This window comes from Rhinolophus sinicus, chromosome 2 (genome assembly GCF_057876585.1).
Source record: "Rhinolophus sinicus isolate RSI-liver-muscle chromosome 2, RSI-T2T, whole genome shotgun sequence".
In the NCBI taxonomy this organism is placed as follows: domain Eukaryota; kingdom Metazoa; phylum Chordata; class Mammalia; order Chiroptera; family Rhinolophidae; genus Rhinolophus; species Rhinolophus sinicus.
This window is the reverse complement of record NC_142502.1, coordinates 28,740,925-28,754,560: the sequence shown is the minus strand read 5'-3', so window position 1 is coordinate 28,754,560 and position 13,636 is coordinate 28,740,925. Positions and strand designations below refer to the sequence as shown.

Below are 13,636 nucleotides of genomic sequence, written 5' to 3'. Positions count from 1 at the left end.
CTAATATATCTTATTAGACTTGTCATACTGGAAGGTATCACTGTATAGGCAGTTATGAATATGATGGGAGGATTTGGTTTCTTGATTTAAAACTTAGAACAATTGTTATCCAGATGGTAAACAATCTCTGCCTACTTTGACAAGGGGAAATGGGCTGAAGATCTCACTCTTGCTATTTTTCCTAAATATGTGGAAATTGTAAAAGTAGACTGAGCTTCAAGTATGGTTCTGGAGCATTTCAAAACCCAGCCTTCACATTTTGTATTTTCTAACTGTTCTGTTCTTCGTACTGCTTTACCACATTTTTTTAAAGCAAGTAGGTCACGTGTTTGTTTGTTTGTTTGTTTAATTTTTTAGACTTAGGCTTTATATGTACATTAGTTAACATCATGATTAATTATTGTCTATGCAATTAATTAAAATATCCATTTTAGAATATGTAGGGATTTTTGTGACAGATGTCAAATCCTTGATGAATGATTAAATGGCCAGGAGTGATGTGGGCTCTTAGGGCTAGATTGGTAGAGTCATGGGAGAAACCCCAAATATCAAGAAGCTGAAATGAGTTCCCCTCAAAAATTTTTTGAAGGATACATTTAAATGAGAAAAAATAGAGTCAGCCATGCATATATACTTCTTACAGGGGCAGAGTCAGTTTATGTAAGTATTTTAATAGCTACCTTGGGTATCTTTTAAGCTTTGATAAGAATGAGAATTAACATGGGCATGCTCATACTGAAACAGGAGAGAGAAGGAATTTTTTGGAAATAAAAGTAATTTAGAAGATTCAGTTTAAAAAACAACTTTATTTAGACACCCTATGAACTTTATGTGAAAAATTTCAAATGCCTGAAGCAAAGCCTTTGTGTCACAACTCATTGGAGTTTGATTGCTACAATCAAAGTTTGAGCTAGCAAAAACATGTAGTAAGCTGTTTTTTGGAGTGTCTCATGACTCCAACTCTACTACTACACGTATGCTGTATGTTTCCTTGATCTTGGATAGGTTTGTGTTTCTTAGACCGAGTCAACTGCAAAAGCCTTAGGACAATTATTCCAATCACTTTCCTATTTCTGACTTCAATAAAAATGTCATTAGTTACACACAGTTAAAAGATAAACTGAGGCACATTAAACTTTTTTTCAAGTATTTATGTGCACATACATTAATTCAAACTGGGCAGTGCCAAACCAAAGGTGGTTAGGAGAGCTCTAGGTGGTCAGGATAGGATCTAGGAGCAGGGTTTTTGCAGAGAAGACGCTGAACCAAAGCAAAGAAATCATTTGATTGTTCATAGCTTAAGTGGTTTCCTTGCTTGAGAAAGTCTAGTTGGCTGTTTATGATTGGTTGCTCCTAAGTTTCATTTTCTTGGATTTGAGTGCGTTGACTGGCTTAGGTTTTGAATTGCTCCTGAAGGCTACCAGTGTATTAGAAACACTTCAGTCTAATGGCTTCCTTGCTTAAATACTTTAACAACAGTATAGACACAAGCTATTTTTGATATCATTAAAACTCTGATTTGCATTATATATATGGGATCAGACTAGAATTCAAAACTACGCACCATACTGTTCAAAATTGAACATCATTATTGTGTGTCAGGATATTTCTATATACCATCAGCTCTGAACAAAGTTTATTTATTCTAACTCTTCAAAAGATCCAGAATCACTAAAACTGTGTATCCAAAAAAGCATACAGCATCCAACTTACCACCTGTAGGCTTAGGGATTCAGGTCAAGAAAAGCATTGCAACCACACAACAACTGGAGATGACTGCCATGTGATATGTGGAGATGTTGGCAAAAGTCATGTTATCTACATTTAAAAGACATGGAAACCCTTTAGAATCATACTTTGCTACCACAATCAAAACACATACAGTTTTATCATGTGTCTTCTCCTTATCTTGTATCAAGAATGAGAAATATTTCTACATTCAGAAAGTGAAACCTGAAAATACCCTTTAGAAACATGATGGTGTACTGGTTGTTAAATCAGAAAAAATGTTGCAATTGTAACTATCTTCATGTATTTGTGTCTTATATGCAACATTGATTGGTTTCTATTCAAAGGAAAAGTATGTTTATATTAACAACATAGAATGTTTCTCACATTCACTTCTTTGTATGGGAGAAAAAGGACAAGTTTATTTCCTGAAATTTTCTTCTTGAGATTTTTTTATTGATTCTGTGGACTCAACTTGATGTCTTCTGTAATGTGTTTTCAGTAGCTTTATGCTTTTGACTTTCTAGATGTCTTTCTGAACAGGCCTTTCTTTACATGAACTATATTTGTTCTTGGAGAATGTAGCATGAACACACAGATTTGGTCAAAATAATCAACATTCCTTTAAAGGCCAACTGAAGGAGAAAGCTTTTGGTCAGCGCGTTTTCACCACTCATGTAACTTCCTCTTTCTTTCTTTCATTTTTTTTTTCCCCCTCATATGAAGCATCACATGATTCATAAGGATGCGAAACTCACAGGATAAAACTGTAAGGTAAGGCTCTCTCTGCATCTGGAGGAAAATTTTGTCATTTAAAATAAAATAGTTCTTACCAAACAGGACAGTCTTCCCAAGTATTGCATTCCTGGGACTGTTTGCATTCTTTCCCAGTGAGCTAGAGAGATAGGCACTAGAACCTATTTATAACAGTCCAGGCGAGCTATTACACTATTTGGTGCTGGACTAAGAATAAAAGCTCCAAGTGATTGGATAGAATTTCTGCGTGCCTCTTCGGAGCAAGCATCCTTTGCCCTTTTGGGGGAGAGAGGCTGTATGTCAGATTTGTGAACAGCATATGATGTGAAAATGGAAACAGTTGGATTGACACCATACATGGTGAAGTAAAAAAGATGCTCTTTCTTGAGCTGTACGGGAATATGCTGGAGTTATTTTAGTGCTTGAAGAATAAATAGAACTCGAAGCAGTCTGGAGGATAATGTAAAAATATGTGAGAGGCCTCTGTGATTTTTCTCAGGCAATGTCTCAGCCAATTATATTTCAGCTTTCACTCTGACTTTATAAAATCTTATTCCAGTGCAATAGGGACTGAGCCCTTTGTGAGTGCACAGACTGCCCTGCTTGTTTAAAGACACAACAGAGGTTTTTACCTAACACTGCGTTCCTCAGTATTGCCGATAATTAAATAATTAAAGCACTGAAGCAAAACCCAAAGAATCAAACAAAACAACAACAACCCGTCCCCAAACAAACACAAGAACACATTGTATATTATTTGATAACTGATAAACCACACAGAATCATTAGAATGTTTGACCTGTACAGGCACTACAAGGCCTGAGTTCAAGTTGTTCTTTTCTTTAAATTAAAGTTTATTTAGACAATTGTTAGTAAAGTTATATAGGTTTCAGGTGTGCAATTCTGTAATACATCACCTATATATCACATTGTGTATTTTCCACCCAGAGTCAATTCTCCTTCCATCACCACATGTTTGACCCCATTTACCCTCATCTACCCCTCTCCCCCCATACCCTTTGGTAACCCCTAACTATTGTCTTTGTCTATGAGTTTTTGTTTCTTCATTTGTTTGTCTTGTTCCTTTGTTGTTTTCAGTTTTATATACCACATATCAGTGAAATCATGTGGTTCTCAACTTTTTCTGTCTGACTTATTTCGCTTAGCATTATAATCTCAAGATCCATTAATGTTGTTGCAAATGGTACTATTTCATCTTTTATTATGGCAGAATAGTATTCCATTGTGTATATATACCACAACTTCTTTATCCATTCATCTATCCAAGGGCACTTTGGTTGTTTCCATGTCTTGGCTACCGTAAATAAAACTGCTTCTTTAGATGAAGAAAACAAGACACAAAAATTAAAATAACCTAATAGCCTAGCCAGTTACAGAAGAGCTGAATTACTTTTCATGGCTTCCCATCTCCCTGTCCAAGGGTGCCCTTCATTGGGAAATGCAAATCAGTAATAAAATTTACAAATGGAGTGTGTTTCTGGAAGGTGTTGGAGCAATGTAGTCCATTGGCAGTCCCTAGACCTATGGAAACAGTCTTCTCTGCATTTTGGGAGATTGATTGATTGACTGATTTTATGAAACATTGAGATGTTCTCTTTGAATGATTTCGGCATTTAATGCTATGAGAATTGGTCTGTTTAATAGAACTCAGTCTTTTAAACCTGCCTTCATAGCTACACCTAATTTCCTAGCTGAAATTGTATATGAGAAATATATTTTTGCCTCTCAATAAGACTGTTCATTGAAATTGATATCTTGAGCTCTCCTGAAGACACAAAGACATGTTTGTGGGGCTCTTAGCAGCCCAGAAGCACATCAGTGTGCAGGATGGTACTTGTTATCAGTAGCCTCGCGTCTTCATGGCACAAGAGCAGGGAACAATTTTTCTTCTAATTCAGCATGGCTAAGCCTTCAGACAAACCCTAGAAAACCTTTATTGAATCTAGGTCAGATTGTGTTATGAATTTGAGACTTACGTCTGAGAGTCTTTCTTAAGCGCTGGTTTTATCTTAGCAGATTTTTGAGCAGATCAAATGAAATAATACACATAAAAATTAAAGGTAGGATCATAGTGACTTTACACATTAACTTGAAAAAGTTTATTTTAATTGATAGTGTTAAAATGTATAATGGGATAAATATATATCCGGAAATTATAATAATGGCATGTGTATTACATCAGCCACTGACCTGAATATGTGCACTGATTATCACACATGACCTTCTCAACCTTTTAGGAGCAGCTATTATTAGCACTTCCATTTTTAAAGGTGAAAATTAAGGCTCCAAAAGGTCATGACAACTAGTAAGTGGCAAAGCCACAGATCTTTGTGACTCCAGAATATATACTTCTGATCAGTAGGTTCTACCACCTGATATGAAAGTGATATTTTTCATTGTACCATAAAAATACTTAACAGATAACTCTACTGGTCATATACTAAGCTTATCAGATTTTGATTGGTTTTGTTTGGTTAGGCCTTTTTTTTTGATGAACATCTTGGAAGACTTAAATTGTCCCATGTTCTTTATGAAGAAAGATCAGAACAGAGTAGGCTGTCAGCAACTGGCAAGCATCAGTGCCTCATGTGAAAGACTTGTCTGGTGATAGGCCTCATCCTAGGCTAAGAGACCAGCAAGCGGAATCTGCCATCTCTTGGCTGTGAGGTTTATATAGATGTTATTCCTGGAATACATTGTCTGCAATTCTTCCCTTGCTGTCGAGTTCTATGTTTCTTTTACAGAACTTTCCATTTGAAGATCTGGAATTATTAACTTAAAGGCAGATGTAGTTTAAATCACAGGAAAAATAATGTTATCAATATGTAATTAAAGTCACACTCAAGAGTACTATATCCCACTGAAACATTATTTCTCAGGAAAGTAGTACTAACAAACTGATAGTAAAAATGCCTAAAATAAAATATTAAAGTAAAAATAGAGAAATGAGTAATTGTATTAGGCACGCTAATAACTGGAGAAAATATATATAGTTTGCTTTTTGGATATAGAGCTTTTGAGCATCTTTCCTCCATAGTTGACACCTACTGGCAGCTTTAGTGAAGAGCTGAAGCAATGGAAATTGCTCGGTGCATACTTACCCTGAAGGTGTTCTGCCTTGAGAGTCATTTTGAACTTCAACCCAGTTCTAACTTTTCACTCTGCAACTTCTTTTCAGTTTTCTATCATTCTTCTTCTTATTTTACTTATACAGAAACTGAGCAGAAAGGGCATAAGTTACTTATCCCTTGTCACCCAGTCACTGACAGAACTGAAACCAGAGTCTAGATGCACACATTGCTGCTAAATCACACAGTAATAAAGAGACACCCTTTACTTGGAAATATTTCAGTTTAACACAATAATGACACGGCACTTGAAATTTAACCTACATTGCTGGGTTCAATTACTGCTGTGGGCCAATTGCACATGTTTTTGTGGACATTGAGTTTTTCCAGTCCTCTTTTTTGCCCTTATTCATAAGAGAATTTGAGATTATAAATAGATCATCACTGCTAGAAAGTAAAGAGTCAATAGGATCAATTTATAAATGAAGGAAACTATATTTTGTTATTTTCTGTACACACAGAGACACAAAGTAAAGAACTGCACAGAAACACACATACGAAATTCCTCAAACTACTAGATTTTTCGTACAACTTTAGACCTCAGTCTGTTAAGAATGTTTTGGGATATCCCTTGCTAATGTAAAAAACCAATTGAGTTAGAAAATTTCTGATTCTTTTAGCAAAATGAGTATCTTGTGACTGAGCTAAGTAGAAATATTTTTTTTAGTATTAATGTTCTGCAATTTTGCTGTCAGGTGTCACACTGCATCTCAAGAGATTTCTCCCATTCACCCAGCAGTAATAGCTTTACGAAGGAAGCTTGTGCCTACAAAGAAAACTCAGAATAGGTTTGCAGATAATGATAATATTATGTATAGGTTGTAGTGGATATCACTCACCAAGAATTCTGCACACATTTCATTTTTAGGACGGGAAATTTCTATTTAGTCTATGGCTTTGTGTGTGACTGTGAGCCAGTTTCTTATTCAGAAGCTGACGATGGCATATTTTTTCTATCTTGATTATTTTCTTGGGATTCCTGGCCATCCTGTTTAGACTCTTGCTGCTGGCAGGTGGGTCCCATCAGCATCCAAATGATGCAGGTCTTGAGATGCTCCATAAATGCCTGCCCAAGGAGGTTAGAGTAACTTTCTTCTTTTACAAGTACTGACAGTGTACAAGACCTCAAAAACATAAGCCTAGCCTTTGTAGACATCTCTGTAGAATATTTTTTTTCCTAAGGGATTCCTGCCACATTTCCCTCAAGCCTTTTTAAAAATATGAATTTCTTTTCACATCTGAGACTAATTTTGCTCATTGTGGATGAATATTATTCAAGAAGAGATTATTTTATACATGAAAATAGTGAAACTGGAAAAAACACCTTTATCACAAGAAAGATTTTCAGATAAACATTTTTCTCTCTTAGCCCCTGGATAATATAAGAAAACTTTCATAATATGCAAGTGTGAAGACTTGTTGCTATGGTCAGAATTGTGTGTCCTCTTCCCCAAATCCATATGTTGAAACCCTAATTCCCAGTGTGGTATCTGGAGTTGGGGGTTTGAGGGATTGTTAAGTTTACATGAGGCCATGACGATGAGATTCGTGCTTTTATAAGAAGAGACACCAGAGAGCTTGCTCTTTTTCTCTCCCCACCATGTGAGGAAACAAGAAAAAGGCATCCACCTACAAGCCGTAAACAGAGCTCTCACCAGACACCAAACCCTATTGGACTTTGAATTTGGACTTTTCAGCCTCCAGATCTGTGAGAGAATTAATTTGCATTGTTTAATCCACCCAGTCTATGGTATTTTGTCATGGCAGTCCAGACTGAGTAAGATACTTGTCATATATCAAATATCAATATAAATATGATTAGTTAGTTTGATTTGTAAAGTAACCAAGTTTAGTTAGCCATATAAAAATCCACTTACAGGGGTGTCCGGTTAGCTCAGTTGGTTAGGGCGTGGCACTCTTAACAACAAGGTTGCTGGTTCCCCACATGCGCCACTGTGAGCTGCGCCCTCCACAACTAGATTGAAACAACAACTTGTCTTGGAGCTGATGGGTCCTGGAAAAACACACTTAAATAAATAAAAGTTAAAAAAAAAAAAGGTTATAAAAACAAAGCCACTTATAGTTAACGGCACCAAACATCAAGAGGTTTTATCTGTATGAAAATATACCATATTTTGTCCCAAAAAACTCAGCCTTCTTTTACAGCCTAAGAAACTCCTTTTCGAGTCTAATAATTTGTAGATTTTCTTGGATTTTTATTACATAGACAGCCATGCCATTTACAAATAGTTTTGTTTTTATCTTTATGGTCTACACCCTTTTATTACATTTTCTTGGGTTATTGAATTGGCTAGTACACCCAATGTATTGTTCACTAAAAGAGATTGTGGAAGGTATCCTTGTATGATATTTGCTGGAGATTTTGATATAAATCTTTTATCTGGTTAAGTACGTTTCTCTTTTATTTTTGTTTTTCTACATGAATAACTATTGAATCAATTTTTATCACTTAATGGAAATAGCCTGTGTTAATTATCTTTTAAGAAGTACATTACATTGCATTCTGAGATAATTTATCACTTTTTTATAGGATTAGGTTTTTCTGGGAGAGGCATACAGTAGCTTTAATAAGGTGGATGTTTCTTTCTTATGTGAGTCCAAGTAGATGGTATCGGACTAGAAAAGATTACCACAGAATCATGGATCCATATTTCTGCTGCTTTTCCTGTGCTTTATGTAGCTGTCATTCATTATGGTCAAAGGTGGCCTCGGTTATCCCAGCTTTTTCATCTGCATTGGAGGAAGTAAGACCTACATTTTTTAAAGACATACTTTTTTCAGTGATACTTCGGTAGCTGTAACTTAACTCACATGGCCACTCTTAGCTGTAAGAGAGGCCCATTTCACCAATTTCTGCTATTTAATATTTCCTATATACACCTTTATTTTGGTATTTTCTATTATGCATTGCTTAGCTTTGTGAGTCAAATGTTTAACTCATTTATACTTAATCTTTCTAGTTTCTTAATAAAATTATTGAGGGCTATAAATAAATGTTCCTTGAAAATCACTTAGATACATCTCACACATTTGATATATAATACATCAACTGTCATTCAGTTCTATATATTTTATTATATTGATTTGTAAATTCTACTTTAAACCATTGACTAGTGTGTTTTTATTTCTATATAGTTTAAAATTATATTTTTAATGATGATTTCTTATATAATTGGCCAGAGAACATGAATATATGGTATAAATACTTTAATATTTATTGAGATGGCCTTGTCATTTTATGTATGGTCAAATTTTTCAGCTGTCCCTTTTGTCCTTGAAAGAAATGTGTATTCTCTATTTCTTGGGTCAGGAGCTCACTTGATCAATGTTATTAATTATATCACTTAGATCATCCATACAGGAGTTAACTTTTATCTGCTCAATTTCTGTATACTTCTGTTAGAAGTATGTCCAAGTTTCCCGTTAACTGTGGATTTATCCGTTTTCCCTTGTATTTCTGAAGTTTCCTTGAAAACCATGTTAATAACCCAACAATCAAACTTTGAGTTAGTCATTTGCTGGCCTTAAGTCAAGGTAGATTTCACAGTCTAGAAGTGAGCACTCTCCTCGGGGAGTTTAGCTACAACAACTGTAAAGGGTTTTCCAGGTTGCCTTAGAGGCATAGAAAACTCCGTAGGAAAAGATAACCTTCTCATTTGTTGTTAACAGTGTGTCTACTCTTCTTTGGCTCAGGATTATTCATTGAGGCTAAAAAATGTATTAAGGAAACTGGGTAAACTTAAGCAGGATATTTTGATGGTTGCCAGCTGGGAGGGGAGTTGGGAGGATGGGTGAAAAAGGTGAAGAGATGATGTACAAATTGGCAATTATGAAAACAGTCACAGGGATATAAAGTACAGCATTGGGAACATAGTCGATGATATTGTAATAACTATGTATTTTGTTAGATGATTACTAGACTTATTGGGGTGAACACTTCGTAAGTTATATAAATGTCTAATCACTACGTTGTATACCTGAAACTAATATAATATTGTATCTCAACTGTGATTGGAAAAAAAAAAGGAATGTCTTAAGGGAAGTGAGTAAACTTAATCAGTACTGATTAAAAAGAGAAGCCATTTTTAGTGAGCAACATGATAATGTCCTAAGAATCTGTTTAAGGGATATACAAACTAAGCTAATAGTTTTGGTCATTCAGGCAAAAGGTTTTTTTATTTTTAGAAATACTTTTAAATGAAAACTTAAACTAGGAAAATAAATATAGTCTTCAAAAACAACAACAACAACAAAAAAACAAAACAAAACAAAACCTCACAGAAAGCAATTAAAGCAAAATCAAAGATTTGAGGGGAACTGGACACTCATTTCACATCCTCATAATCCGAAGGTAAATGTTCTTGCTCTCTTATACTCAGAGGATAAACTTGGCCACAATTCTCTTTATCCCTACCAAAAGTGAATTGAAATATGAAAAACTTGCTAGGACTTAGGGTAGGAGAAGCCACTGTTTGCCCTGAAGTGAGTGTTGGCTTTCACTGGAGTTTTAAGGAGTTAAGCTTTTGTGTGGTTTAAATGTTGTAGCTATGCTAGAGGGAATATGTCTTCTACCCCAACCAACCACCACCTCACTTGCTACAACTTCCTTTTCTAGGCTGCGTGATTTGGATTACAGAATCCTCTCACATTATAACCTATGCATTTGTAATGAAAATAATATTGGTATCGAATACCCTTTACACTCAATAAAATGTGTAGATTTTGCATTAACCTAACCCTGGCTATATCATGTTGGTAGAATGAGATTTTCTTCCTAAAACTACTAGATGAACAATAGTACAAAATATAGAAGATGAATATCCATACATCTGCTGTGTCCTGGTACTTTCTTCCTGTATAAAGATGTTTCATAATTAACTAAATTTTCTAATTTATTTATTAATATGGAATTAGAGTAGTAAAAATATAAACTTTGAAAGAGGAAAGATACAATTTATAATGATTGAGTAGGAGGTGAGGAAATAATGAAACAAACCACAAGTTATATCTGATCTTTACAAATGAGCGAATCTGATTTATTTTCCTCTGTGCCTTATGAGGGAAACCTTAGAAAAAATAGCAAGCATGAAGATACTGGCCAAGATCGAGGATTCAATGTAAGCAAAAAGAGTCAAATATTAAATAAATGGAAACGTCCTCAGGGAAATTTTCTCTGATCTTCAAATGGGACCAGATGGTGGTGTTATATACAGAGCTACAGTTGCCTGCACTTCTCTTTTTGTTGCACTTAGGATAATGGAAATTTAAAGAGAATTGGTTGGTTAACATTTTCCTTCTACGTAAAATCAAAACTCTAGGAGAGCGAGTACCACATTTGTCTTAATTAATGCCTAGCAGTTGGTCAATAATCTGTTATCTGAATGAATGAATTACTATGTAGAAGACTGGGAAGAGCGCCCCAGAATATGGACAGACAGATGATTCTCCAAAAATGCAAAGTCGTTGATCTCATAGCATGCTTGTTAATGTCATAGGAGAGGTGCTCTGCCATTACTAAAGTCAATCTTCTTGATGAAAGTAGAAAAAGACTTTTGGATATAATTGTGCAGGTACTAAGATTTAAAAAGAAAGCTAGTTCCCTTGAAGAGCCCAAATAGTCTTTCGTGTTGCATGGATCTGCTCTCTCTGGGGTCTTGGTTTTCAGAGTAGGTCCAGTGAAAGGTTATGGCATAGATAAAGCACAAATGATCTGTTCAGGCTTAAAAGCCAATATCCTAACTCATGTTCTTTCTAGTTTGGCAAATAAGGATACCTCCTATAATCATGGTATTTTTCCCTTGAGTTACAACAGCTTGAGAAATAATAAGAACACTAATAACTAAGGCACTGTAGTAAGTAGTATATAAGCAGTTTTTACTTTCTGGAGTGATTGAAGAAGGATTTCTAGAGGAGATGACAATTCATTGGGTCCATAGAGGCTGAACAGAGTTCAGTAGGCCAAAGATGAGTACAATTTCCACACAAATGAATGAGTAATTGCATGAAGGTATTGAAAGGCATGATAAGCCGGGAGAATAGTGTTAGTTAAGATTTTGTGTGTCTTGGCAACTAGAGATATAAAATGCTGATGTTTAGAGATAAAGTTGGAAAGTTGGGAATGAGGTTTTAAAGAATCTTATCTACCAAAGCAAGCAATTTGCTTATCATTTATGGGGAACTGCCAGAGATTATTAAGCAGAGAAATTGATAATGAAAATTGGGACATTTAAATTTTGTAGGATAACACTGGTGATTACCACGGGAAAATACTGTATAAGAAGAGCAAATGTAAGAATTCCAGCAGTCATGAATGGCTTACACAGATTAAGTTAGATATTGTTGCCGACAGAGAGTTCTAGAAACAAGATGTGTCCTTTTGATTGGTGCAAATCTGAAATGTGAATTGAGATCAGAGGTACATAATATTAGGACAAAATGGAAAACTCATTTTGACTGTGAAGGTTTTGACGGTGAGGAGGAGGCAGGGTGCAGCATTGGACTTGAAATCAGTCCAGAGTAGAGTTTTGGGATGTAGTCATGGGTTAAGGATCCAATTTCAGATTGATGAAAAAAGAAGCCAGCAAGACCAGAATGAAGACAGAAGCCTGGGAATTGTGTCTCTGGATCTGGATTAGAAGGCAGGTCCACACAACAGCTCAACTGGGTTATAACTGTAGCTCCTAGGCTGCCAGCATCTCTCCCTCACTTTTAGGCCAGCTTTTTTGATGTGATTAAATAGTGCAAGAAAGTATGGGAAGCTCTTCTGAGAAGACCTGCCATTAAAACAAGATATTTTTGGGTACCTTGTCATTGCAGCTTTGAGGAGGGATATCAAAAGGTCATGTTAACCTGTGAGTTTGGCACAAATGTAGGGAAGAGACGAGAGACAAGTAGTTATGCAGAGGGAGAAGCTCAGACACAGATGACCTGCAGCCATGCTTCCTATAGAGGAGAAAGTATAAAATATGACCCTATAAAGACTGCAAAAGCTAGATGCCTCTAAAAGCCAGTAAGAACATGGGCAAGTAGATAATTTGGTTTATTTGAAGTGAGAATTATATATGAATACACTTATGATTAAATAAAATGCAAAACATATTTTTTTTTGGAAATAAAGTAGAAGTTAATGATTTTTTTAACTACTCATGATTGGAATCTAAAATGCCAAAATAAATATTCTACAAGGGTATCACTACAACAATGCCATTTTAACTCAAAGAAAATTTAGTTTTAAATATTTGTAGAAGAATGTTAATTGCTTACTGAATGAGTCTGAAAAGGAAGAGATTGATTTCCAGCATATCAGATCCCAGCCATGGTAATGGCCATAGCTTAAAAGCAAATAAAAGAAAAATCAAAAACAACCTCCATCATTACTGCCATTATTATTTTTTAATGCAGAGATATCATTTTTATGGTACATTCCAATTCAGTTAACATCTTTCTTGCTTTTAATATACATGCCTCCAACCTAATTAAAGTGTGACAGTTAAATCAGCACACAAATAAAAGATTGGAGCTAGAAAGTGATTATGAAGTAGAAAAAAAATCCTGGGAATATCGAGGGCTTCTTGAGAATATCAGATAAATGAGCTCATTTAATGACAGAACAAGAAATAGAGTGATAAGCTCCGAAAGTTACGTAGGATTGAAGTTGTTTATGTTCTGTATAAACACAGAGCTTTGTTTATATAGTGTTGAATTGATTTTGTTGTGCAGGTTAAAAGCTATATTTAAAAAAGCCCAAATTATTTCACTTCATTGGAATTTCAGTTTATCCATTATGATCTGCAGAGCGCAGGCCAGCAGTTTCCTTGTTATGATGTTTGTCCTAATTGGGGGAATTTGGGGAAGCAGGGATGGGGAGAATCAGACTGTCTCATTTCAATGAGGCGGCCGCACAGAGAGCGATTCTCTTCCTACAAAAGCACAGCCTAAAATTTTTGTTCTGAATGTTTGCATATCACAGCTGGGGCCCTGTT

At 35.4% G+C, this 13,636-nt stretch overlaps 1 long non-coding RNA gene across 5 annotated transcripts in view; it reads left to right on the top strand.

Moving 5' to 3' along the window:
• Window positions 1-13,636, top strand: part of LOC109446224 (uncharacterized) — a 246,430-nt gene that overhangs the window by 89,791 nt on the left and 143,003 nt on the right. The window contains exon 2 of one of the 5 annotated variants that reach the window (XR_016020181.1): window positions 2,455-2,502. The exons of the other annotated variants lie outside the window; for them this stretch is intronic. This is a non-coding gene — a long non-coding RNA (uncharacterized LOC109446224). The remainder of the gene's footprint in view (window positions 1-2,454; window positions 2,503-13,636) is intronic. 5 annotated transcript variants of the gene reach the window in all.